A 27,105-nucleotide genomic window follows, 5' to 3' on the forward strand; every position below is an offset into this window, starting at 1 on the left:
CACTACACCAGGAGGACATAGTAGTCAAGAGGATGGGATCTTGGGCTACAACATATATATAATCCTCCTGTAGTGTTTTCTTGGTTTTCTATTAACTTTTATAGTTGCACACAGATATACTAATATGTTCTCCAGAGAAGGCTCTGGTTTCACAAGTAGTTCTCCTCCCTCCCTGTTTCATTGTTCTACTCAGTTCTATTAGTGGTACCTTTCTTTGCTTTCATTGATCTAGGAGGCCCCAAAGTTTTGGTGGTATTTTCAGCTTCTGGTCAGCTAAATGATTATTCCACTCCTGGTAGATTTACTCTATTATTCAGAATTAAAATCCATAAATCAGTAGAATTTAACTTTGAGCAAAGAGAAGCAAATACTTTGGACCACTGTATAATCTTCCCAGACAAGAAATTGTTCTGTTTTGCTTGCTGGTTAAGAGCATGTATAACTATTTGTAAGGTTGTGCATATCAACTCACAGGACTTATACCCTGTGAGGTATTGTCATCCCACCAGCATCTAAAACTTAGTTTTCAATAGATTATTCCTCCATTCCTTCAAGCTAGCTGCTTTGAGAGATGTGGGTTACATTGTAAGCTCAGTGACTCCTAAGCACATGAAACTCAGTGCTTCTCTTCTTTTTGCTATAAATTGAACTTCTTTGTCAAAAGCAAGGTCATATAGGATATTATCATGGTGAATAAGGTATTAAATACACACAGAGTGATATTTATAGAAACATTGGGAGCACAAAAGCCAAATTCATGTCTAGGAAAGATTTCTATTCGAACAAAAACAAACTAGTGCTCCCTAGATGAGGAATAAGATCCAGTGTAACTAACCTACCACCTATATCAGGCCAGTTTCCTTGAGTAATGAACTGTATCACAGATGCAGTGTTGGTCTTTGTTGATGACACATTGGGTACTTAGGAGAAGTTAAACTCGATTAGCTCTGATGAACCTGTGTGCAACCTCCATTCATGCCACCATGGCTTCCCTTTTTTCATGAATCTACTGAGCAAACACTGAATGGTCTGGGAAAGAAATACTTGGAATGGATCATCTGGTCTACCTGATTTTGCCTGCTCTTGCTGATTTTGGAGACCTTTTTCTATCATAAATACCTTTGGTAAATAGTCACATGTAGCATAAAAATCTTTACAATTTGTACCCATTACAAAAACACCTTACTTGTTTTCCAGAACTGTTCTCAACCAGTCCTCTTATCTTGTTCTTTCAAAGTTCTTGACTATCCTAGTGACACCATTAGCCATTGCCCATATACTGGCATTGATCCATACCTATTTCCATTTCACATTTAGGAGAGATAAACTTAGCAGGTGAAAAACAATATATACTGCCATAGGTTCTGCCCATTGGTATCATTTACTTTGTTGGTGATCCTTCAGCATCCCACCAAATGGGACTACAATGTAGAAACTGTCTCCTCTTGGGTGGTCCCAGCATATTTTTAAAAAGTACTTATAATTTCAGGCTTGAATTTTTTTCTTCTGAAGGGAATCAATTATTGGGGACTCCCCAGAAGGCTGTTACAGTTGAGGGAAATATGTCAGTGCAGCAGGACTGGATGTGACTGAAATCTGAACCACCTGCTTATGAAACTTACTAGTGTCTTTAGGATCAGCTTGAGGTTAACATAACATTTATTACTTCCACTTTATGATGGAATGTTTTCATACAGTGTCTACTTTGTATTTTGTATTTTGTTCAAATTAATAACCACGTCACAAGGGATGGCTAGGGACCCACATTAACTTACTGTTCCCTGGTCAGGCTGTTAGACTGTACCAGGGCCATGAACTGTTTCTCAAAAAGAGAAGAGTTATCTACACAAAAAAATATTGGTTTGCTGTAAAATTGAAGGGGATTATGATTTTTATATCAAAAGTATGGGTCATTTCAAATATTCAAGACACTTCCTATGACTGAATAGCTTGTTTGGGATTAAACTTTATTCCAAAAACAATTACAGCAGCTGGTCAAAATATGTAAAACAACTATTTTAAGGCTTCTCTGAGCAGTTCATTTCAGGTCTTGAAGGACTGCAAGAATTGAAAGAAGGGAAGTCTTGGGGGTTGATTTTCATAACCCCAGCATTTTTTGATATATGTTTGAAATGCACAATAAATACATTCATCATGGTGAATTGATTCATATACACGTCACATTTTGATCCTTTTTACTTTCTCTTCCCCTCCCCTCCATCCAGTCTCCCCCAACTTCAGATTCCCTTCCCATTTCCACAAAGTCTATCTCTCTGTTTCCTATCATCTATCTTTTAATTTGCTCTTTAAATTATTTACACTTTAGGCTTCTCATATAAGTGAAACCATGGATAATTAAACTTCTGTGTTTGATTTATTTCACTTAGCATTATGGTCTCAAGGTGCAACCATTTTCATACAAACTACTGAAATTTATCCTTCTTAATGATAGAGTAGTACTCCATTGTGTGTAAATACAATATTTTATTTATCTATTTATCCATTGATGGGCATATAGGCTGATTCCCAGACTTGCTATTATGAATTGTGCTACTATTAACATGGGTATGCATGTATCACTGTAATATGATGGCTTTAACTCTTTAAGAAAGATACCCAAAAGATATTTAGCTGGGTCAAATAAATTTCTATTTTTAGTTTTTCAAGAAATCTCCATATTGGTGTAAAATAATGGTTGCATTAGTTTAAATTCCAACCAACAATATAACAGGGTTCTTTTCCCCTCACAACCTCACCAACATTTCTTGTTTTTTGAGTTTGTGATGATGGTCATTCTTTCTGGAGTAAGATGGGATCTCAGTGATCTTTTGATCTGGATTTCTGTAATGGTCAAAGATGCTGAACATTTTTTCATGTACTCATTGGCCATTTGAACTTCTTCCGAGAAGTATATATTCATGTCAAATGTCCATTTTTTGATTTTAAAAAATGTTTTACCCCAGCTTTTTACCTGAAACATTTTCCAACTTGCAGAATAGGAGAATAGAGTTCAATTAGAAAACAGAAGTCCTGGTGGGCCGGGGATTTAGCTCAGTGGTTCCACCGCCTGCCTCAAAAGCACAAGGTCCCGAGTTTGATCCCTGGTACCAAAAAAAAAAAAAAAAAAAAAAAGAAAGCAGAAGTCCTGATAGGCTGAGGAGACAAAAATTTGAGTTTGGGTTATCTAGGTGACTAGAACCTAAGAGTTAAATTCCTGAAGAGGAGCATAGTGCAGAGGACACCAGCATTGTGTATAAATTCTCTTCAGGTGGTTGGCCAACTCCTAAGTTATGTAAACACAGAGAAAAACTTAAACCCAAAAGAATGCAGAAGCTGGAGGCTAAAGAGCTGCAGAATGGTTTTCACAGCCTACGATGTCGATGAGTTAGCAGTTGAAGTTTAGTGTTCCCTAAATGGAAATTCTCAGTTGAGACCCATGAAATGCCAGGCTCTAGGAATTAGGGTTAAAGGTAAAAGCTAAAACCAAGCCACAACATGGATAATCCAATGTTCTTCTGGAAGAACGCTCCCTTTACAAGGAATATAGATTATCTAGAGCTTTAAAGTATTTAAATTTTAAGGCATTTGTACATGGTAATCTAGGGATGACAGCTAGGAGGGAACAGAAATTAATGAAATTGTATTCCTAAAAAAAGGAATACAAAGAATCGATGAATTGAAGAGCTGGTTCTTCATAAGCCCTTAGCAATCTTACCTCCAAAAAAGGAAAGAAAAGGCCCATATCAATGCAATCACAATGAAAAAATGAACAGCAGACACTACTCAAATCCAGAAAGTTACTAGTAACTACTATGAAATCTTGTACTTCAACAAATTGGAGAATTTATAAGAAATGGACAGCTTCCTAGACACATATGACTTACTAAAACTGAACCAAGAAGATATAAAAGCCCTGAGTAATCCAATAATAGGCAATGAAATTGAAGCAGTAATAAAAAACTACCAACTAATAAAATCCCAGAAACCCAATGGATTCTCCACTGAATTCCACAAGAACTTCGGGAAAGATCTGGCACTAGTACTTCTAAACCTCTTTAATAAAATTGAAAGAAAAGGAATACTTTCAAATTCATTCCTGGAAGTTAGCCTTACCTTGGTTCCCAAACCAGATAAGGACCTAACTAAAAAGCAAAGCTATAGGCCAAATCTTTGATGAACATAGATGCAAAAATCCTCAACAAGATACTGGAATATAGAATGGAACAAATCATCAAAAAGATCATACATTATGATCAAATAAACTTTATCCCAGGAATGTAAGGATGGTTCAACATACACAAATCAACAAATATGTACATCACCTAAAGGGAAGCAGGAACAAAAGTTACACAATCCTCTCAAAAAAGGCAGAAAAAGCCTTTGACAAAAACCAACGTCATTTCGTGCTAAAAACCCTGAAAAAAATAGGTATAGAAAGACCTTATTGCAATCTGATAAAAGCCATTTATGACAAACCTACCACCAACATCATATTAAGTGGGGAAAAGCTGAGAACTTTCCCTCTAAAATCAAGAACAAGACAAGGATGTTCACTATCACTACTCCTGTTCAATGCATACTTGAAACTTTAGTCAGAGGAATAAGGCAAGAGAAAGAAATAGAATGGATACATACAGGAAAGGAAGAAATCAAACTATCCTCATTCATAAGAGACATGATCCTTTACATAGAACACCCAAAAATTTTCATCAAAAGACTCCTAGAGCTAATAAACAGATTCAGCATGATAGCAGGATATAAAATAAAAAGACAAAAATAAGTAGCATTCCTGTCCACTAATAATGAACCAACTGAGAAATAAATTAGGAAAACAATACCAGTCATAGAAGCCTCAAGTAAAATTACTTAGGAATCAATTTAACCAAGGAAGTGAAAGAGCTCTATTATAAAAACTACAATGCTCAAAATAAGGAGATCAAAGAGAACATTGGGAAATGGAAAGATGTCCCTTGTTCTTGGGTAGGAAAAATCAATATTATCAAAATGGTCATTCCTCACAAAACTAGAAAAAACAATTCTAAAATTTATATGGAACCAGAAGAGACCTAGAATACCAAAAGTAATTTTGAGCAACAACAGTAAAACAGGAGGCATCACAATCCTGGATTTCAAGCTATATTAAAAAGCTACAATGATAAAAACAGCATGGTACTGACACAAAAACAGATATGTGGATCAGTGGGACAGATCAGAAGATGTGGAAAAAACCCCAGGCACATTCAATCATTAGATATTTGACAAAGGAGCCAAAGCATATCCTGGAGGAAAGATAGTCTGCTTATCAAACAGTGCTAGGGAACTGCTTACACACATGGATAAGGTTGAAACTAGACCCACATCTATCACCTTGTACTAAGTACAAGATTTCTTATAGAACTCTAACTGCACAAGAAATAACATCAAGAATCAACAAATGGGATTATATCAAATTAAAATGCTTCTTTTTTGTATTAAATTCTTTTATTGGTACATTGTAGGTATACAACACAATTACATTTCTCATTGGGAATTGTACCTTTATATAATGCATCGTGGTTCTTATTTTTTCCCCATTCCTAGCCCTCCCTTCATGCCCTCCACCCTTCTCTATTTACAAAGACTTTATTTCCATTTCTCATCATTTTTCCTTTCCCTTCTTTCCTTTCCCCTGCCCCTCCCACTACCCCTACCCCTTTGGACCTTTTCTTCCTAGTTTGCATTATCGAATATTCATTCTAATCATTGGTACATTTTAGGTATACAATATAATGACATTCATCATTGGAAATTTGTACCTTTACATAGTCTCTCTTGGTTCTTATTTTTCACCCTTGCCCAGCCCTCCCTTCGACCCCTCCATGCCTCCCTATTGACAAAGATTTTGTTCCTATTTTTCCATCTTCTCATATTAATCCCATTCCTTTCTATCCTTTCCCCTAGCCCTACCACTTCCTTCCCCTTTGCCCCTTTTCTTCCTATTTCACATTACCTATTATACATTTAGTCCCTATTTACACTTTCAGTTTCTCACACCAGAGAAACTATTAGGTATTTACACATGTGTGTCCTATTTATTTCACTTAAGAGTATCGCCTCAATGTGCATCCACTTAGCTATAAATGTCTCTAATTTCTCATTTTTTATGGCTGAGTAATACTCCATTTTATAAAAAAACCACATTTTCTTTATCCAGTCTCCAATTGATGGGAATTTGGGCTGTTTCCAAGTTTTAGCTATTACAAACTGTGCTGCTATGAACATGGGCACACATATATCACTGTGGTATGATTCTTTTAATTCTTTGTGGAAGATCCCCAGCAGGGGAATAGCGGGGTCAAATGGCACTTCCAGTCCTAGTTCTTTGAGGTATCTCCATACTGATTTCCACAGTGCTTGCACCAGTCTACACTCCCACCAGCAGTGGAGCAGGGATCCTCTTTCCCCACAGCCCCGCCAGCATTTGTTATTGGTTGATTTCATGATAGCAGCCATTCTTTCTGGAGTGAAGTGGAATCTCAGCGTTGTTTTCATTTGCATCTCTCGAATGACCAGTGACGTTGAGCATTTTTTCATGTATTTATTTGCTCTTTCTACTTCTTTGTGTGAGAAATGTCTGTTCATTTCAGATGCCCATTTTTGGATTGGGTCTTTAAATTTGGGAGGTCTGATCTTTTTAAGTTCTTTATAGATTTCACATAGTAGACCTTTGTCTGAGGAAGAGCAGGTGAAGATTTTTTCCCACATTGTGGGTTGTCTCTTCACACTGCTGGTGGTTTCTCTTGCTGTGCAGAAGCTTTTTAATAAGAAGAGATCCCATTTGTTGATTGTTTGTGCTAGTTCATGGGCAACTGAGGTTTTGTTCATAAAATCTTTTCCTACACTGATGTCTTCAAGGGTTCTACCTAACCTCTGTTCCAACTGGTTCAGAGTTTCTATTTTAATATTTAGATCTTCAATCCATTTTGATTTTAGTTTAGTGCATGGTGAGAGATACAGGTCTAGTTTTAATCTTTGGCAAGTTGAAGCCCAATTTTTCCAGCACCATTTCTTAAAGAGGCTATCTTCCCTCCAGTGAGGGTGTTTGGCTCCTTTGTTGAAGATGAGATGGCTGAGTGTGTCTGGCATTGTTGCTGCATCTTCTAATCTGTTCCACTGGTCCTCAAGTCTGTTTCTTTGCCAGTACCATGCTGTGTTTATTACAGTAGCTTTGTAGTATAGTTGCAGGTTGGGGATTGTGATACCCCCTGCCATGTCTCTGTTACCTAGAATTGCTTTTGCTATTCTGGGTCTCTTCTTGCTCCAAATGAATTTTTGGATTGTTTTCTCGAGGTCTATGAAGTATGTTGCTGGGATCTCAATTGGAATTGCATTAAATCTATATAGCAGTTTTGGAAGTATGGCCATTTTCACTATATTAATCCTTCCTCCCCAGGAGCAGGGGATGTCTGTCCATTGTCTGATATCATCTTCAATCTCTCTTTTCAGAGTGCCATAGTTTTCAGAGAAGAGGTCTTTGATTTTTTTCGTTAGGATGATTCCTAGGTATTTCAGTTTTTTGGATGCTATTGTGAAAGGAATTACTTGCCCTATTTCTCTCTCACTGAGTCTGTCATTGGTGTAGAGGAAAGCTATTGATTTTTGTGTGTTGACCTTGTAACCAGCTACTTGACTGAATTTGGTTATTAAATCTAGAAGACTTTTGGTCGAGTTCTTGGGGTCTTCTATATAGAGTATCATGTCATCTGCAAATAATGACAATTTGACTTCTTCATTACCTATCTTTATTCCTTTTATTTCTTTCTCTTGTCTAATTGCCATGGCTAATGTTTCCAGAACTATATTGAACAAGAGTGGTGATAGTGGACATCCTTGTCTTGTTCCTGATTTGAGTGTGAAGGATTTCAGTTTTTGACCATTTAGTATGATATTGGCTGTTGGTTTTTCATAGATGGTTTCTATCAGTTTGAGGTAGAGACCATCTATTCCAATTTATTGTAGGCTTTTTATCATAAATGCATGTTGGATTTTTGTCAAATGCTTTTTCTGCATCTATGGAGATAATCATATGGTTTTTGTCCTTGGCTCTATTGATATAGTGTATTACATTAATTGATTTTCGTATATTGAACCATCCCTGCATCCCTGGGATGAATCCCACTTGATCAGGGTGTATGATCTTCTTGATGATCTTCTGCATTGTTTGCCATTATCTTATTAAGGATTTTTGCATGTATGTTCATTAGTGAGATTGGCCTATAGATCTCCTTTTTGGCTGGGTCTTTCTCTGCTTTGGGGATCAAGGTGATGCTTGCTTCCAGGAATGAATTTGGGAGTATTGCTTCCCTTTCAATTTCATTGAAGAGTTTAAACAGTAGTGGCAGTAGTTCCTCTCTAAATGTCTTGTAGAATTCAGCAGTGAAGCCATCAGGGCCCGGCCTTTTCTTAGTTGATAAGTTTTTAATTACATTTTCAATTTCATCAGTTGATATTGGGTTGTTCAGAATTTTTAGGTCTTCTTTGTTCAACTTTGGTAATTCATATGTATCTAGGAATCTGTCCATTTCTTCTGTGTTGTCCATCTTATTGGCATATAGGTTCTGGAAGTAGGTATTGATGATCATCTGGATTTCTGCTGGGTCTGTTGTAGTTTCACCCTTTTCATTCCTATTTACATGGATTTGGGCCTTTTATTTCCTTTTTCTGACAAGATTGGCTAAAGGTTTGTCAATTTTGTTGATTCTTTCGAAGAACCAATTCTTGACTTCATTGATTTTTTTGTATCATTCTCTTAGTCTCCATTGTATTGATTTCTCCTCTGATCTTTATAATTTCCTCCCTTGTATGAGCTTTGGAGTTGTCCTGCTCTTCTTTTTCTGGAAGCTTGAAGTTCAGCATCAGGCGGTTTAATTGGGCTTGTTCTGTTTTCCTAATATGCATATTCACTGCTATGAATTTCCCTCATAAGACTGCTTTCATTGTGTCCCATAGATTCCGATACATTGTATTGTCATTGTCATTTAATTGAAGGAACTGTCTGATTTCTTCAATTTCCTCTGTGACCCATTGCTTATGCAGAAGTGTGTTATTCAATTTCCACATGTTTATGAAATTTTTTGAATTTCTTTTGCTATGGATCTCCAATTTTATCACACTATGGTCTGATACTATACAGGGGACAACTTCAATTCCTTTGCACTTCCTGAAACATGTTCTATGTGTAAGTATGTGGTCCATTTTGGAGAATGACCCATGTGCAGCTGAGAAGAATGTGTTTTCTGATTTTGTGGGGTGGAAGACTCTGTAAACATCTGTTAAGTTCATTTGTTCAAGAGTTCGATTGAGTTCTAGTATTTCATTACTTATTTTTAGTCTAGTTGATCTATTTATTTGTGACAGTGGGGTGTTGAGGTCCCCCACTACAATTGTATTAGTGCATATATGGCTTTTCATGTCCGTTAGTATTTGTTTTATATAGTTGGGTGCACTAGTGTTTGGTGCATAGATATTTATGATTGTCATTTCTTCCTCTTGGATTCTTCCCTTTACAAGGATGTAGTGTCCTTCTTTGTCTCTCTTAATTAGTGTTGGTTTGAATTCTACTTGATCTGCCAAGAGGATAGCTACTCCTGCTTTTTTTCGGGTTCCTGTCACATGCAGTATTGTTTTCCACCCTTTAACTTTCAGTCTATGAGTCTCCTTTTGGATTAAGTGTGTTTCTTGTATGCAGCATATTGTTGGATTTTGCTTCTTGACCCATTCTGCCAGTCTATTTCTTTTGATTGGTGCATTGAGACCATTCACATTGATGGTTATAACTGAAACGTATTGACTTGTCATTGCCATGACTTTTTCTTTTTGTTGGGTTCTCCCCCTTTACATTGAATTTCTTGTCATGCCAGATGGGTTCATTCTGCTTTGCTTCCTGGGGTTGTGATCCTCAATGTCTGTTCCTAGGCTATTGTGTAAAATTCTTTGGAGTGCTGGTTTGGTATTCACGAAGTTCCTAAGGTGCTCTTTGTCATGAAAGTATCTTATTTCTCCATCCATTTTGAAAGATAGTTTTGCAGGGTACATCAATCTGGGTTGGAGGCTGTTTTTCTTTAGGGCTTGGAATATGTCACTCCAAGCTCTTCTTGCCTTGATGGTTTGTGTTGAGAAGTCTGCTGTGATTCTGATGGGCTTTCCTTTGTATGTGATTTGTTTCTTTTCTCTGACTGCTTGGAGAACTTTGTTCTTCTGTTGAGTTTCTGGAATCTTAACAATTATATGCCTATGTGTAGATTTTTTTTGATCAAGGCTATTTGGAGTCCTATATGCCTCACTTATCTGTATGTCAAGTTCTTTTCCCCTGTTTGGGAAGTTTTCTGCCATTATTTTTTTGAAGAGATTTTTTATGTCATCTGCACTCTCTCCTGTTTCTTCATTGACTCCAATCAGTCTTATGTTATTCTTTTTTGCATCATCTAGCAGCTGCTGGATTGATTTCTCATGTTCCCTTATAATTTTGAAGCAATTTTTCTTTTCCTGGTCACTAATTGCAACCTTATCTTCTATATCTGAAATTCTGTCCTCACATTGGCTCATTCTGCTGTGTAGACTTTCAGTGGAGTTTTTCATCTCCTGGAAATCTATTTGCATCTGTTTTATGGATTCCATTTGTTTCTTATGTTGGGATTCCATCATGTTCCTCAGCTCCTCTCTAGATTTATTAATCATGTCTTGCACTAGGGGCACAATTTCTCCTGTAATCTGAGAAAGTATTTCTGATTTCATTTTTTCCAGATCCCCTTTTGTTGCCAGTTCAGTGGGTCCAGGTGGTTGAGTATCAGAGTGTTCCATCTCATTTCCCTTTGGGGTTGCTGTAGGTGATCTGGAAGTCTGGTTTTGCGACTTATTTACATGTTTTCTCATTTCGACTGGGGCAGGGGGGCTGTTAGCGCCTGCACGGATTACCTCCTCTGAGCTGGGTGAGGTGGGACAGGGGCCGGGAGCAGCTGTAGGGATGGTGACCCAAAAGCCCTTTCCTGTGGGCTGGGAGTAGCCAGAGGGATGGTGGCCGAGAAACCCCTTCCTCTGGGCCGGGAGCGGTGGGAGGGATGGTGGCCTGGAAGCCCGTTCCTCTGGGCCAGGAGCAGCAGGACAGAAGGTGGCCCAAAAACCCTTTCCTCTGGGCTGGGAGCAGCGGGAGGGATGGTGACCGGGAAGCCCCTTCCTCTGGACCAGGAGCAGAGGGACAGTGGCTCAGAAGCCCCTACCTCTGGGCCAGGAACCGTGGGACTCAGTACCTTGGTCTGGTGGTATGGTGTCCTCTGCGTCATTGTAGTGTGGAATCAGGTGGCTGCCTGTCTGCAGCGGGGTGATTCGGTGTCTTCCGCGCGACTCAGGACCTCGGTAGGGCGTGCACAGACCTTCCTGTGTGCAGCGGACTGATTCGGCGAATTCCGCGGGACTGGGGACCTCGGTAGGGTGTGGGCAGACCTGCCTGTCTGCAGCGAGGTGATTTGGCGTCGTCTGCAGCGAGGTGATTCGGTGTCTTCCACAGGACTCAGGACCTCGGTAGAAAATTAAAATGCTTCTGCACAGCAATGGAAACCTCCAACAGAATGAAGAAACTACCTACAGAATATGAATTTTCTTTTCGGTAATTTCTCTGACGGAAGACTAGTATCTAGCCAAACAAAGAACTCCAAAAAAGCTAGACCCTCAAAAATAAAAGACTCAGTCAAAAAATGAAGAACTGAAATGAACAGACATTTCTCAGAAGTATAAATGACCAATTAATACACCTCTGGCCATTAAAGAAATGCAAATTAAAACTACACTGAGATCCCATCTTACTCTAGAAAAAATGGCTATCATCAAGAAATCAAGCAGTGAAAAATAATGATGCAGAAAAAATTTTACAGAGATAATGTCTGAGAGATTTCCAAAACTGATAAGATAATCAATTCACAGATTTAAGAAGCTCAGCAAAATCCAGGCCAAAAACAGAAGGAAAAAAAGAGAAAACAGAAAAAGAAATGCAAAGAAGCCCAACTATCTCATAGTCAAACTGCTGAAAACCAACGATAAAGAGAATAACTATGCCAAAGCTAGGGAAAATTATATACATTTCTTTAAATGAAGCAACAATAGGACTGCTAGCTCTCTTCTCAATAGAAACTATGGAAACTAACAAACTACGGGGTGACATCTTTACTTTCCGACCTAGAATTTTATAGTCACTGAAAATGTCCTATAAAAATAACAACCATAATAAAGTCTCCCAGCAAAGAATGAGAGAGAAAAGAACATCCTTAACTGATAAAGGACATCTACAAAAAATCCTCAGCTAACATATTTAATGGTGTAATATTGACTGCATTTACCATAAGGTCAGGAGTTAGACAATATGTCTTCTCTCACCACTTCTATTCAACATTGTACTCAAAGTCCCAGTCCTTATAAAAAAGACAACAAAAGAATAATAAAAGGCACATATATTAGAAAAGAAGATATGACATTCATTATTTATAAATCACATGATCAAATATATTGAAAAATTTAAGGAATTTAAAATAGCTAGTAGAGGACTGAGGGTATAGCTCAGTGGTAGAGTGCTTGCTCACCATGAACAAGGCAGTGGGTTCAATCCTCAGCATGTAAAAAAATTAAAAAACAAACATACATATACTGGAAGTAATACGTGAGTTTAGTAATATAACAGGATACAAAATTACTATGCAAAATGTATTTTATTTCCACATATAAAATAGACTATTGAAAATGAAATGTTAGATATACAACTATATATATCAATTAAAATGACATTAATATCACTTACAATTGCATAAAAAGTGTGAAATACTTGGGTAAATTTAACAGAATAGATACAAGTACTCAAAACTATAAAACACTGCTAAGAAAAAAATGCAAACTAAATAAATGGAAAGAAAAACTATGATTATAAATTTTGAACATTCAACATTGTTCAGAGGTTAAATTTGCCCAATTGTTTTATAGAATCAATACAATTCCCGTCAAGACCAAGTAAGCATTTTTATAAGGACTCAGCTGACTCTAAAATGTACATTCTAAAAATGTAAAGGACCTGAAGAGTCAAACAACTTTGAAAATTAAGAATAAGTTGGGAATGCATATGCAACATGATTTTCAGAATATGTACCTCAAAAGAGGTGAAACTTGATCTTTACCTTATACCATATACAAAAATCAACTCAAAGTGGTCTATAAACCTAAATACTAAATCTAAAGCTATAAAACTTCTAGATGAAAATATGAGAGAATGATCTTTAAAATCTCAAGTAGGCAAAGATGTTTTAAGTAGAATACAGCAAGCATGAGAAAGAAGAGCAAAATGATAAATTAGACGTTATCAAAATTGAAAACTACTACTCTTCAAATGACATCATCAAAAAAATAAAAAGATAAACAAAAACTTCTGGAAAAGATAGTATATAGATGAAAAAAGACTTGTTCAAATTATATTAAAAGCTGTACAACTCATTAATTAAAATATTCAATTTTTAAAACAGGAAAAGTATTTGAACAGACACAACATAAATAAGTCATATGAATAGCCACATGAAATGTGGCATATGAATGGGCACATGAAATGATTCACAAAATTAAACATACGCCATATGACCCAGAAAGTCTATTCCTATGTATTTCTCAACAGAAATGAAAGCGTTCAAAATGTTGTTGGAAGCTTTTTATTTATAATACCCAACAGCCCAAATGATTATCAACTGGAAAATAAACACATTTGTCCATACAATTAAATAATTCTAGCAATAAAAAGGAAGGAACTATTGATATATGTATAAAAACAAATAACTATGGTGTTTAAATTTTACACTTGATCTTAACCAAAAGGCTGAGAAGCAATTGGTGTTTAAATTTTAAACATTATTATAGTAAAAGATACACTGCCATTAATCGCCCTCAAAATACTTTCCCTTGCTTTAAAAACACTTATCCCATTGTTCTTGCCAGTTCCTAAAGCAATGCTGGAAGTCCTCTTTCATGAATGTCTTTAGTTCTGCTGTTGTAGCTGCCTTGATGTCCTGAATCAACTCAAAATATTTACCTTTCCTGGTCATTTTGACTTTGAGGAAGAGCCAGAAGTTGCATGGTGCTGGATCTGGGGAATAAGGTGGATGATCACACACCATGTTTTTACAAGTCTCCATTTCCAATGGATGGCACTTGGCAGAGGATCAACCACAGCTTTGATTGCACCTTGTAAAGACACTCACAAAAGAGAGCCACTTCTGAAAGTGACAAGAATGTCAGAATAAGTATATTTGAAGCAAGAGGTGTATTTGAGGGGGATTAATGGCAATGTGTGTCTTCCTGCAATTTTTTAAAAATTTAAATATTCATCTTTTATTTTGATCACACCAACATGAATGAGTATTTAAAACATGGTGGATGGAAATCCAATAAAAATAGTACATACAATATGATTTCATTAATATGAAACTCCAACAAAAGAAAAATTTAATCTGTAGAGATCGAAATCAGATCAGGAGTTGCCTGGAACCAGGGTTGGGAAAGGGGATTTGAAATGGGTACAATTGAACTGTTGGAATTGGTGGAGATATTTCTTGATTGTATTATACATACATGGTGTATACATTTGTGAGAACTCATCAAATTGTACACTCAAAATTGCAGATATATTATTGTTTGGAGATTGTACCTCAATAAAGTTGTTTTAAAACTATTATCTAGAGTAAGAAAAAGAGGTGAGAAATGAAGAAGTGAGAAATATTTGGAATCTGGGTTACAAGGTGGCCATGGATAGAATCAGTGAGGCTACAGGGATGGAATGTAGTGTGCAAAGGGTATGTAGTAATGAGCTAACCTATTTGTTGCTAATCTATTCCTGTAGTCTTCAGAATCTTTTTGTCTTTTTTTTTTTTGGGGGGGGTACCGGGGATCGAACTCGGGTCCTTGTGCTTGCACAGCAGGCGGTGAAACCACTGAGCTAAATCCCCGGCCCCGGAATCATTTTCTTAACAAGCAAAGAAAAACCTTCAATGAAAGTTTATTGCCTTAGAACAATTTTTTGTTAAATTATTTATTTATCTTGGTGGTGGTGCTTTTTCCTTCCCTTTGTTTATTAGTATATATTTACAATACATATTAAATGCATTCGTTGTGGGAAATTGGTACATATATATGTCTTGATCCTTTATACTTTTCTTTCCCTTCCCCTCCCCCGTCTCCTCCATCCCCAACAATTTTAAGAAAATAAAAGTGTACTCCCAGATGAGGGGTGAATATTTCCTACAGAGTATACTTGAAAATCTTCAATACTAGATTGGCTGAATGAAAGTAAGAAAGAAACTAAACTGGCTGTGGAATGCTGTAGTAAGAAGAATGCTCAGTCCAGGGCCTGTCAAATTGGAGCCTGCATTCATTTCCCAAATGATGTGCTCTATGGGCAATACTGATTCCTAGATCAAGCATCTGACAATTGGAATGTGGATATTTAAGAAGAGTTGTGAACTCTTGATACTTTTGGCTCATTAGAAACCCATCCTATTTTGCTCCCCAGCTCCCTCACTGGATAAATTTGTGATTTTTTTTCTCCTAAGGAGGCCATCTTAGGAGCTTCAGTTGTAATGCAAAAGTGGGGGAGTAACAATGTCCAAAAGAATTTTAGAGGGAAAAGATGCCTGTGCCCCATCCCCACATGGTTCATTCTTAATTGGCATCTGTAGCACTGGTGTTAAAGGAATGAGAGCGGCTATCCAGTTTCACAGCACCATCTGTTAGGAAGACTCTTTCCTTAGTGACTGTTCTTGGTCCCTTGGCTGAAAGTATTTGACTGTGTGGCTCAATTTTTAAGCTTCTGTTCCATTAGTCTATATTCTGTTCTTATTGCAGCCTTAGACTCTCTTGATTACTGTAGCTTTATATAAAGTTTACAATAAATTGGATAGTACAATTTTATTTCCTTTTTGTAGTGATTTGAAGTTTTGTCACCAAGTATTGTTTATATTTTGCCAAGTTATTCTTAAGTATTTTTTGTATTCTTGTATAAGTAGTATGTTTACATTTTTATTTCCAATTGTCATACAAAAAGCTATCAGTTGGCATAGTAAGATTTAATAAGATCAGGAACAATGCAAGAATGTCTACTTTCACCACCTTTACAGCATTGTACTGGAAATTTTAATCAGTGAAACAAGGATGAAAAAAGAAGAGAAAAAGAAATTAAGGACATACAGTTTGGAAAAGGAAAAGTAACACAATAAGGTAAAAGAATGGAAGCTTAGAATGGAACACACCACATGGACATACAATAAAATAGGTGAATGTCAAAAATGGTGTGTAAATGTCAAGAGTAAGGTCTGTTTCATTTATGTGAAATTCTAGAAAAGGTGAAACAAATTTACAGTGCCAAAAAACAAATCAGCATTTGGGCAGGAAATATGGAAAACTGACTAGAAAGGGATGAAGAGGAAACCTTTAGGGGTGATGAAACATTCTCTTATCTTGACTGAGTGGAGGATATACAATGATATGCATTTGTCAAGATTTTTAAAAAATGTACACTAAAAATAGATATATTTTATATTGCATATATGCCACAATAAAGTTGATAGTATAAATTCCCCATTCATATTTTAATTTCCCTAGTGGTTTTATAACTGGTTTGTTTGAATAATAAATGAAAGGGATGCAAGTGGAATAAATAAAAAAATAAATTATTTGTTTAATTGCTTCTAAAGATAACTGACAATCAAAAATAGTAGCAATGTTCTGTGTGTTTATATTATGTATAAAAGTAAAAGATATGACCACCATGGCACACAGAATGGAGGGGATATGCTGTTATGATGTCTTTTGACTATACCTAAAGGTGGACTATAATTAATTTAAAACATACATTGCAAACTCAAGGATACCCACTAAAATAGTACATTAAAAAAGAAGATAACATAGAATCATATTTTAAAAGCCCAATTAATATGAGAAGGCAGAGAAGGAGAAAGAATAAACAAAAGGTGGAACAGAAGAAGATAGCTAGCAAGATAATCTATTTTAATTGTCATATCAATCATTACATTATACATCAGTGATTTGAACACACCTGTTAGAAAACAGAGAATTTTTAAACATTTTAATTTATTTATTTATTTTTTATTTTTTTGTACCAGGGATCGAACTCGGGTCCTTGTGCTTGCGAGGCAGGCGCCGGAACCACTGAGCTAAATCCCCGGCCGAGAATTTTTAAATTGGATAAAGAAACAAGACCCAGCTACATATGGTCTACAAGAAATCCCTTTAGAAGCTGATGAGTAGCTTAGTGATACAGCATTTGCTTAGCATCTGCAAGGCCCTGGGTTCAAAATCCCTCTAAAGACATAAACTAAAGTTAGATGAAAAGAAATATCATGAAAGCACTAGCCAAAAAAAAAAAAAAAAAAGACTGAAATAGTTATATTAATGTGAGAAAATTACAGTTTCAAAACAAAGGAAATTATCCTGGATGAGGAAGATGACATAATCATAAAAGAATTATTTAAAAACACCTAACAATGCTAAATATGTCTACTTCTTAAAGAATGCCTCAAAGTACTTAAGGCAAAAATAGGTGGAATCAAAGGAAGAAATAGACAAATATAATCATAGTTGGAGACTTCAACATTTCCCTCTTGTTAAATGATAGAACAAATGGAAAATCAGTTAAGGTATAGGGGACCTAAACAGCACTATCAAATGACTACATCTAATTGATATTTATATACTACTCCACACATTTCACTTTTTTTTTGGTACCAGGAATCCAACTCAGGACGTTGCTCTTGTGAGGCAAGCAGTGACACCACTGAGCTAAATCCCCAGCCCTAGACTACTCCACAGAACAACAATAAAATACACTTCCAGGTGCACACAGAACATTCACCAAGATGGACAATATTTAGGCCATTCAAAATTTTAAAGAGGGCTGGGGATTTAGCTCAGTGGCATTGTGCCTGCCTCCCAGACACAAGGTCCTGAGTTCTATCCCTGATACTAAAAAAACCAAAACAAATGAACAAACAAACAAAACCCCCCCAAAACTTTAAAAAATAGAAGAAAAAAACTAGATTATAGAAATTATATAAATTTTATTCTTAAATCATGATAAAATAAAAGTAAATGAAAGAAAGAAATTGGGAAAATTCCCTAATTAATTTTAAACTAAACAAAACATTTAAAAATAACCCATGGATGAATTAGGAAACCTTAAAGAAATTAAACATAAGTCTTGAATAGAATGTAAATAAAAATGCAATATACCAAAATTTGTATAAGTTGTTAAAGCAGTGAAAAATATATTGAGTGCAAGGTTATATTGAAAAAGTCTTATATTAACAACCTAATCCTCCACATCTAGAAACTAGAAAAAGAAGATAAAACAAAGCTCAAAATATGTAAAAGGAAAAAAATTATAAGCAAAAAATCAATTAAATTGAAAAGAAAAAATGGAGAAAAATTAATGAAACTAAATGCTGATTCTTTCAAAAATCAGGAAAATCAAACTAGTTAGACTGACCAAGAAAATGACATAAAAGATACAAACTACCAATATTAGGAATGAAATGAGGACAGCATTGACAATAAATAAACTGATAAAGGAATCAACTGTATAGAAACAACTATGTAGAAACAACTGTATACCCATAAGTTCTACAACTTGGATAAAATACATAATTATATTGAATGTCAGAAAACTACCAAAACATGCTAACGGAGAAACAACTAAAACTCTGGTGTCTATTGAATAAATTTTACATAATGCCTTCCAAACTATGGAAGAGGAGAGAAATCTTCCCAACTCATTTTGTGAGGCCAGAAATAATCTAATACCAAACAAAATAAATTATAAGAATAGGCCAGACAAGAATCTCTCATAAACATCATTGCAAACATACCAAACCAAATATTCATAAATCAAACCTAACAATATATAAAGAGCATAATACATCACAACCAAATGGGATTCATCCAAGAAATGAAGTTTATTCAATGTTCAAAAATCAAACAATTAAAAACTCACCATCTTAATAGACTAGCAGAAAAATGTACCTAGACACAAATCTAACTAAATATGTGCAAGAACAGCACACTAAAAAAAGCACTGATGAAGGCAATCAAAGGAGAATTAAATGGAGAGATGTGCCATGTTCATGGATTGGAAGACAATATTGTGAAGATGTCAGCTGTGCCAGTGATCTATAGATTCAATATAATCCGTATAAAAATCCCAGCAAGTTGGTTCCAAAAGTAGTACCAAAATGCAAAGCAACTAGAAGAGCCAAACAAAACTAAACAAGAATAACAAAGCTGGAGGATTCACACTACTTGATTTAAGCACTATTAAATTAAAGTAATCAAGACAGTGTAGTATTGGTGAAAGGATAGACATATATTACCAATGGAATGGAACAGAGAGCCAACAAAGAGATGCACACAATATATAGTCAACTGATATTTGACGAAAGTGTAAAGGTAGTTTAACAGGTAAAGAATAAACTCTGGACTCTGAAATAATGGTATGCCCAGATGTAAATATCAACCTACGTCTTACAATTTACCCAAAACTTAACTCAAGGTTGTTCACAGACTGAAATGGGAAAACTAAAAAACTTCTCGAATCTTCCTATTTTCCAAAGGGGAAACTGCATGATCTTTGGCTTGGTGATGAGTACTTAGATATATTAAGCTATATAATCCATAAAGAAAAAAATTGATAAATTAGACTATATCAAAATAAAAAACCATTGGTCTGTAAAAGATTGTAAAAGAATGCAGGCTCCAGGACATGACTGGAAGAAATTATTTGGATATAGTATACCGGATGTAGGACTTGTGTGGAAAATATGTAATGAAATCTTACAATTGAACAGTGTAAAACAATCCAAAAGATTTGAACAGACCACCAAACAAGACATATGCATGAAAAATGAGCTCAATATCATTTATTATAAAGAAATCTCTAACTTAAATTATAATCACAATGAGATACCCCTACATACCTATTAGAATGGCTATAATTAAACAAGAACAACAGCAAATAGGACAATACTAAAAGAACAGGAAGTCTCATTCATTGCTTGTGGGAATGCAAAAGAGTATAACCACTTTGGAAAACAGGTAATTAGTTTCTTGTTAATCTAGACATACACTAGCAATACATCAGCAAAGCAAACAATAAAGTTAAGTTGTACTGGTATCATTTGTCCACTGATAAGATGTGGCAAGATGAACACATCACTTTTGCCGTACTTTTTTTCAGAATCTACAACCACAGTCCACTCATAAAAATTCCAATTTAAAGAATATTCTACAAAATACCTTAATTTTTTTTATTTAGTAAACTTTTTAAGAGCAGTTTTAAGTTCACAGAAGAGTTAAGTGAAAAGTAAAGAGTTCCCATATAGTTCCTGTCTCCACACAGACAACCACCCTTACACCTTGTACAAATACATTAAAAAATAAAAATTAATTTATATTTGCAGTTAGAATGTACATTTGTTGTTCTTGCTTCCATTCCCACCCACTCTCATTCCCAGCTTCTTCTTATAGGTAGCTAACCATTAGGGTATTCTTTTCTTTAAATTTTAAGCAATTTACCTCTCTTCTTATGAAAATACTGTTCTGCAGCTTGATCTTCTTACTTAACATATCCTAGAAATGATATCATATCAGTATGCAGAGAGCTTCCTCATTTCTACTTTATAGCTATATTGTACATTTTTATGGTTTAATCAGCCCCTTACTGATGAGTGAGTAACATAAGGAATGATTGCAAGTGAGTTTATGGAAGAGTTTTAGACACAGAATTGCTGAGTCAAAGAGTAAGTACATATGTGCTTTTGGTAGGTATTGCAATAGTGTTGTACCAATCTGGATTCTCACAAGCAAGTTATGAGTCTGTTTTCCATATGCATTTTATCAAAACTATTAAATTTTTAGGAATCCTATTAAGTGAAAAATAGTGTTTTAGCACAGTTTCAACTTGTATTCTTTGTATAGTAGATGGAATATCTTTTTATTGTTTAAAGACTATTTTCTAATGATTTGTCTATTCATGTATTTTGCCCATTTTTACAGTGAAATGTTAAATTTTTTCTTTAAAGTTTTAAGAGCTCATTATATATGATAGTTCTTCCTTTCTTGTGTGTCTTATTTGGTTTTTGAATATGCTATAAAAAGATTTTATTGCAGTGCATATTTTTTCACTTTAGTGTTAAAATATTGAGTAGTGAAATATTTATAGAACATTTTAAGATTCCTATTCAGTACAGATTAACATTCCATTGCATCAAGGGGAAAGCCCTTGACCAAATGTGAAAATAATTGGAGCTGTCTGATCAACTAAATTTTATTTCACTATTTTATATACATTCATTAATTTATTGATTCAATAAGAGCTGTTGAGTTCATACTCTGGGCTAAACATCTTTATTTGGTGTCCTGGGAGAAGAATTAGCCACATTTAAAGGTCAAATGGTTCTTTTATGGCCTGGTTTTGAGATATGCAATTTTCATAATGGCTGCTTTGACATCCTTATTTTTCAGGGTGTAGATGAGAGGGTTAGGCAGTGGTGTGAGAATAGCATGCACCACATTGCCTACAGTATGAAAGTCAAGGGGCAGGTCAGCCCTGTAGGCCACATAGGCTGTGGCAATGGATGAGTAATAGGTGCCCACCACCAGGACATGGGAGCTACAAGTGAAGAAGGCCTTTGAACGTCCTTCATGGGAGTTGATGCAAAGCACTGAGGTCAGGATGTGAGCATAGGACAAAAGAACCAGGAGGGGGAAGAAGGACACCACCATGGCTGTGCAGAAGCCCATGAGGGTCTGGGGGCTAGTGCCAGAGCAGGAAGCCTGAACAACAGACAAGTGGTCACAGAAGTACTGGTAGATGTAGGCAATGTTGACAAATGCCATCTGGGAAGTCTGTACCACTCTGGGGGTGGGCAGGAGGAGAGCAGTGAGCCAGGCCCTGGCTGCCAGTGCAGCATTGGTCTGTGGAGTCATGTGGACAGGGTAGTGCGGTGGGCAGCAGATGGCTACACAGCAGTCATAGGCCATGACCACCAAGAGGAAAGCTTCTGAGAAGTTGAGACCATGGAACAGATACATCTACAGGAAAGAGGCAGGGAAGCTGAGGAAGTAATCATCCAGCAGGAATAGGAAGAGCATCTTGGAGACCATAGTTGTGGTAGACATAATGTCCAGGGCTGAGAGTTTAATTAGGAAGAAGTACATGCACAGCATAGCCATCACAGCCATGAGAATCCGAGTGTTACCCATGGTGATGAACAGATACAGAAGGAGAAAGATGAAGAAGCTGAGAAAGAAGAGATATTTTAGAAGAGAAGGGATGCCTATAAGATGGAAGGTGGATGGGGAATCCTCTGATCTATTACAAGTTATGGTCTCCATGGCTGGTTTTAAAGCTGGATGCTCAGGAGGTGGATAGTGGCAACATCTGGAAAGCAGGCTCATTTGTGACAGAACAAGCAGAGATTTTTGGAATGAGAAGTACAGAATAATTACTGATTATTTAATGTACCCATGTTTATTTACAACTAATTCTAGAGTGTGGATAACAGGATCAGTTCTACTCTCTATTTCATCTCAAAAGTTCTATCTTCTTAAAATCAAGTATAGAGAAAATACCAACAATATTTAAACCATGTGTCACTTGCTGGGTATATAGTAGACAAGATGAATAAGATGAAGAAGGTTTCTAACCCTGTGGGACTAAAATCCTAGTGGTAAGGAAAGACAATAAGAAATAAATCACATGGGGCTGGGGATTTAGCTCAGTGGTTCCAGTGCCTGCCTCAAAAGAGCAAGGTTCTGAGTTCGATCCCCAGTACCAAAAAAAAAAAAAGAAAGAAAAAAAAGAAAGAAATCGCATAATTACTTAATTGAAATTGGATTAAGTGTTATGGAAGAAAGTCTATGAGTCCTTTTCCATGTCCAATATGGCACTTTGGGGGATATAAGATCTCTTAAATCAATACTCTAAGTTTCTTTCTGTTTTGTATATGCTCAAGTGATGTTGTTGTTGATTTTTTAATGACATTTTTGTTACCATGTAGCTAAGGAGGGCTGATTTCTCCAAAGTTTACTACAACATCCTGTCTTCTCTTTCTAATAATTAACTAGCGACTGGCTCCTTTCTCTCATTTGTTTGGTCCAGTGGTTCTGCTGTCTACATCAAAGTTGAATATTCTGTACCCTGTCTCTGCATGTGGGGTTCTTTGCCATCATTACTGTCAAGAAAGTGACTTTGAAAATTTTCATGGAAGGAAGAATCATTTCTGACAGGGATCCTATTACTGGCTTCTTCTCATGATTTTGCACCAACAGAGAATCTAACACAGTATGTGTGTGATTCCATTCAGTCCCCTCCCTGGTGCTCCTGCACCTCAGTATGTGCCCCTGTGTAGCCACTGCTACCCATTCTCTATAGGCTCCTTTGTCCCTAGATCATCAGGTGTCCTGGTGTTCTGGGAAGGATTGTGGTTTTTTTTAAAACTCAATTTTATTGGCACATTTTAGGTATACAGTATAATGACATTCATCATTGGAAATTTGCACCTTTACATACGCTCTCTTAGTTCTTTTCTTCCCCCCATTCCCCTGCCCTCCTTTCAACCCCTCCATTCCTCCCTATTTACAAAGACTTGGTTTCCATTTTTCCATTTTCTCATATTAATTCCATTCCCTTCTTTCCTTTCTCCTACCCCTCCCTTCCCCTTTGCCCCTTTTCTTCCTATTTCACATTATCTATTATAGCTTTTAGTCCTTATTTACACTTTTAGTTTCTCAAATACAGAAACTATCTGGTATTTACACATGTGTGTCCTATTTATTTCACTTAAGAGTATCGCCTCAATGTGCATCCATTTAGTTATAAATGTCTAATTTCTCATATTTATGGCTGAGTAGTGCTCCATTTTATTAAAAAACGACATTTTCTTTATCCAATTTGGGCTGCTTCCAAGTTTTAGCTATTACAAACTGTGCTGCTATGAACATGGGTGCATATATATCACTGCAGTATATATGATTCTTTTAATTCTTTGGGGAAGATACCCAGCAGGGGAATAGCGGGGTCAAATGGGACTTCCAGTCCTAGTTCTTTGAGGTATCTCCATACTGATTTCCACAGTGCTTGCACCAGTCTACACTCCCACCAGCGGTGGAGCAGGGTTCCTCTTTCCCCACAGCCCCACCAGCATTTTCTTATTGGTTGATTTCATGATAGCAGCCATTCTTTCTGGAGTGAAGTGGAATCTCAGTGTTGTTTTCATTTACATCTCTTGAATGGCCAGTGATGTTGAACATTTTTTCATGTATTTATTTGCTATTTCTACTTCTTTGTGTGAGAAATGTCTGTTCATTTCAGATGCCCATTTTTGGATTGGGTCTTTAAATTTCGGAGGTCTGATTTTTTGAAGTTCTTTATAGATTCGAGATAGTAAACATTTGTCTGAGAAACAGCAGGTGAAGATTTTTTCCCACATCGTGGGTTATCTCTACACATTGTTGGTGGTTTCTCTTACTGTGCAGAAGCTTTTTAATAAGAAGAGATCCCACTTGTTGATTGTTTGTGCTAGTTCATGCACAACTGAGGTTTTGTTCATAAAATCTTTTCCTACATCAATGTTTTCAAAAGTTCTACCTAACCTCTGTTCCAGCCGATTCAGCGTTTCTATGTTAATACTTAGATCCTTAAAAGAAGGGAAAAGAAAACAATATGAGTAAAGGAAAAAAATGGAAACAAAGTCTTTGTAAATAGGGAAGGGTGGAGGGGGTGAATGGAGGGCATAGGAATGGAGAAAAATAGGAACCAAGATACATCATGTAAAGGTACAAGATCCCAATGATAAATTTAACTGTGTTGTATACCTAAAATGTACCAATAAACTAAATGGAAAAAAAATTTAGATCCTTAATTCATTTCAATTTTAGTATAGTGCATGATGAGAGACATAGGTCTAGTTTTAATCTTTGGCAGTTGAAACCCAATTTTTCTAGCACCATTTATTAAAGAGGCTATCTTTCCTCCAGTGAGGGTGTTTGGCTGCTTTATTGAAGATGAGATGGCTGAGTGTGTCTGGAGTTGTGTCTGCATCTTCTAATCTGTTCCACTGGTCCTCAGGTCTGTTTCTTTGCCAGTACCATGCTGTTTTTTTAATCACAGTAGCTTTGTAGTATAGTTTCAACATGTCTCTGTTACCTAGAATTGCTTTTGCTATTCTGGGTCTCTTGTTCCAAATGAATTTTTGGATTGTTTTCTCAAGGTCTATGAAGTATGCTGCTGGGATTTCAACTGAGATTGCACTGAATCTCTATAGCAGTTTTGGAAGTATGGCCATTTTCACTATGTTGATTCTTCCTGACAAGGAGCAGGGGATGTCTTTCCATTTTCTGATATCATCTTCAATCTCTCTTTTCAGAGTACTATAATTTTCAGAGAAGAGATCTTTGATTTCTTTCGTTAGGTTGATTCCTAAGTATTTCAGTTTTTTGGATGCTATTGTGAAAGGAATTATTTTGGCCTATTTCTCTCTCAGTGAGTCTGTTGTTTGTGTAGAGGAAAGCTATTGATCTTTGTGTATTGACCTTGTATCCCGCTACTTGACTGAATTTGGTTATTACATCTAGAAGACTTTTGGTGGAGTTCTTGGGGTCTTCTATATAGAGTATCATGTCACCTGCAAATAATGACAATTTGACTTCTTTATTTCCTATCTTTATTCCTTTTATTTCTTTCTCTTGTCTAACTGCTGTGGCTAATGTTTCCAAAACTAGGTTGAGCAGGAGTGGTAATAGTGGACATCTTTGTCTTGTTCCTGATTTTAGTGTGAAGGATTTCGGTTTCTGACCATTTAATATGACATTGGCTATTGGTTTTTCATAGATGGCTTTAATTAGTTAGAGACCATCTATTCCTAATTTTTGTAGGATTTTTATCATAAATCCATGTTGGATTTTCTCAAATGCTTTTTCTGCATCTATTGAGATGATCATATGGTTTTTGTCCTTTGCTGTATTGATATAGTGTATTACATTGATTGATTTGAATATGCTGAACCTTCCCTGCATCCTTGGGATGAATCCCACTTGGTCAGGGCGTATGATCTTCTTGATGACCTTCTGCATTCTATTTGCCCGTATGTTCTTAAGGATTTTTGCATCTATGTTCATTAGTGAGAATTGGCCTATACTTCTCCTTTTTGGTTGGGTCTTTCTCTGCTTTGGGGATCAAGGTGATGCTTGCTTCCAGGAATGAATTTGGGAGTATTGCTTCCCTTTCAGTTTCATTGAAGAGTTTAAACAGTAGTGGCAGTAGTTCCTCTCGAAATGTCTTGTAGAATTCAGCAGTGAAGCCATCAGAACCCGAGCTTTTCTTAGTTGGTAAGTTTTTAATTACGTTTTCAATTTCATTCATTGATATTGGATTGTTTAGAATTTTTAGGTCTTCTTGGCTCAACTTTGGTAATTCATACGTATCTAGGAATCTGTCCATTTCTTCTGTATTTTCCATTTTATTGGCATATAGGTTCTTGAAGTAGGTATTGATGATCCTCTGGATTTCTTCTGGGTCTGTTGTAATTTCGTCCTTTTCATTCTTTTTTTTTTTGGTCCCCGAGATTGAACTCAGGTCCTTGCACTTGCGCAGCAGGCTGTGAATCCACTGAGCTAAATCCCCAGCCCATTCCTTCATTATTAATTGTATGGATTTCGGCTTTTTCTTTCCTTTTTCTGATAAAGTTGGCTAAGGGTTTGTCAATTTTGTTTATTCTTTCAAAGAACCAGCTCTTGGCTTCATTGATTTTTTGTATTGTTCTCTTAGTCTCCACTGCATTAATTTCTGCTCTGATCTTTATAATTTCCTCCCTTGTATGAGCTTTGGGGTTGTCCTGCTCTTCTTTTTCTAGAAGCTTCAGGTTCAGCATCAGGTTGTTTAATTGGGCTCGTTCTGTTTTCCTAATATGAGTATTCACTGCTATGAATTTCTCTCATAAGACCACTTTCATTGTGGCCCATAGATGCCGATATGTTATA

At 36.2% G+C, this 27,105-nt stretch overlaps 1 protein-coding gene and 1 pseudogene across 1 annotated transcript in view; one reads left to right on the forward strand and one right to left on the reverse strand.

Moving 5' to 3' along the window:
* Slco2b1 (solute carrier organic anion transporter family member 2B1) overlaps positions 1–27,105 on the forward strand; it is a 185,505-nt gene that overhangs the window by 31,547 nt on the left and 126,853 nt on the right. The window lies entirely within an intron of this gene.
* Positions 21,526–22,461, reverse strand: LOC101705247 (olfactory receptor 2AT4-like; annotated as a pseudogene).

Source organism: Heterocephalus glaber, unplaced genomic scaffold, assembly GCF_053883595.1.
Source record: "Heterocephalus glaber isolate CG9 unplaced genomic scaffold, H.glaber_assembly_v1.0 deba00001428, whole genome shotgun sequence".
NCBI lineage: Eukaryota > Metazoa > Chordata > Mammalia > Rodentia > Bathyergidae > Heterocephalus > Heterocephalus glaber.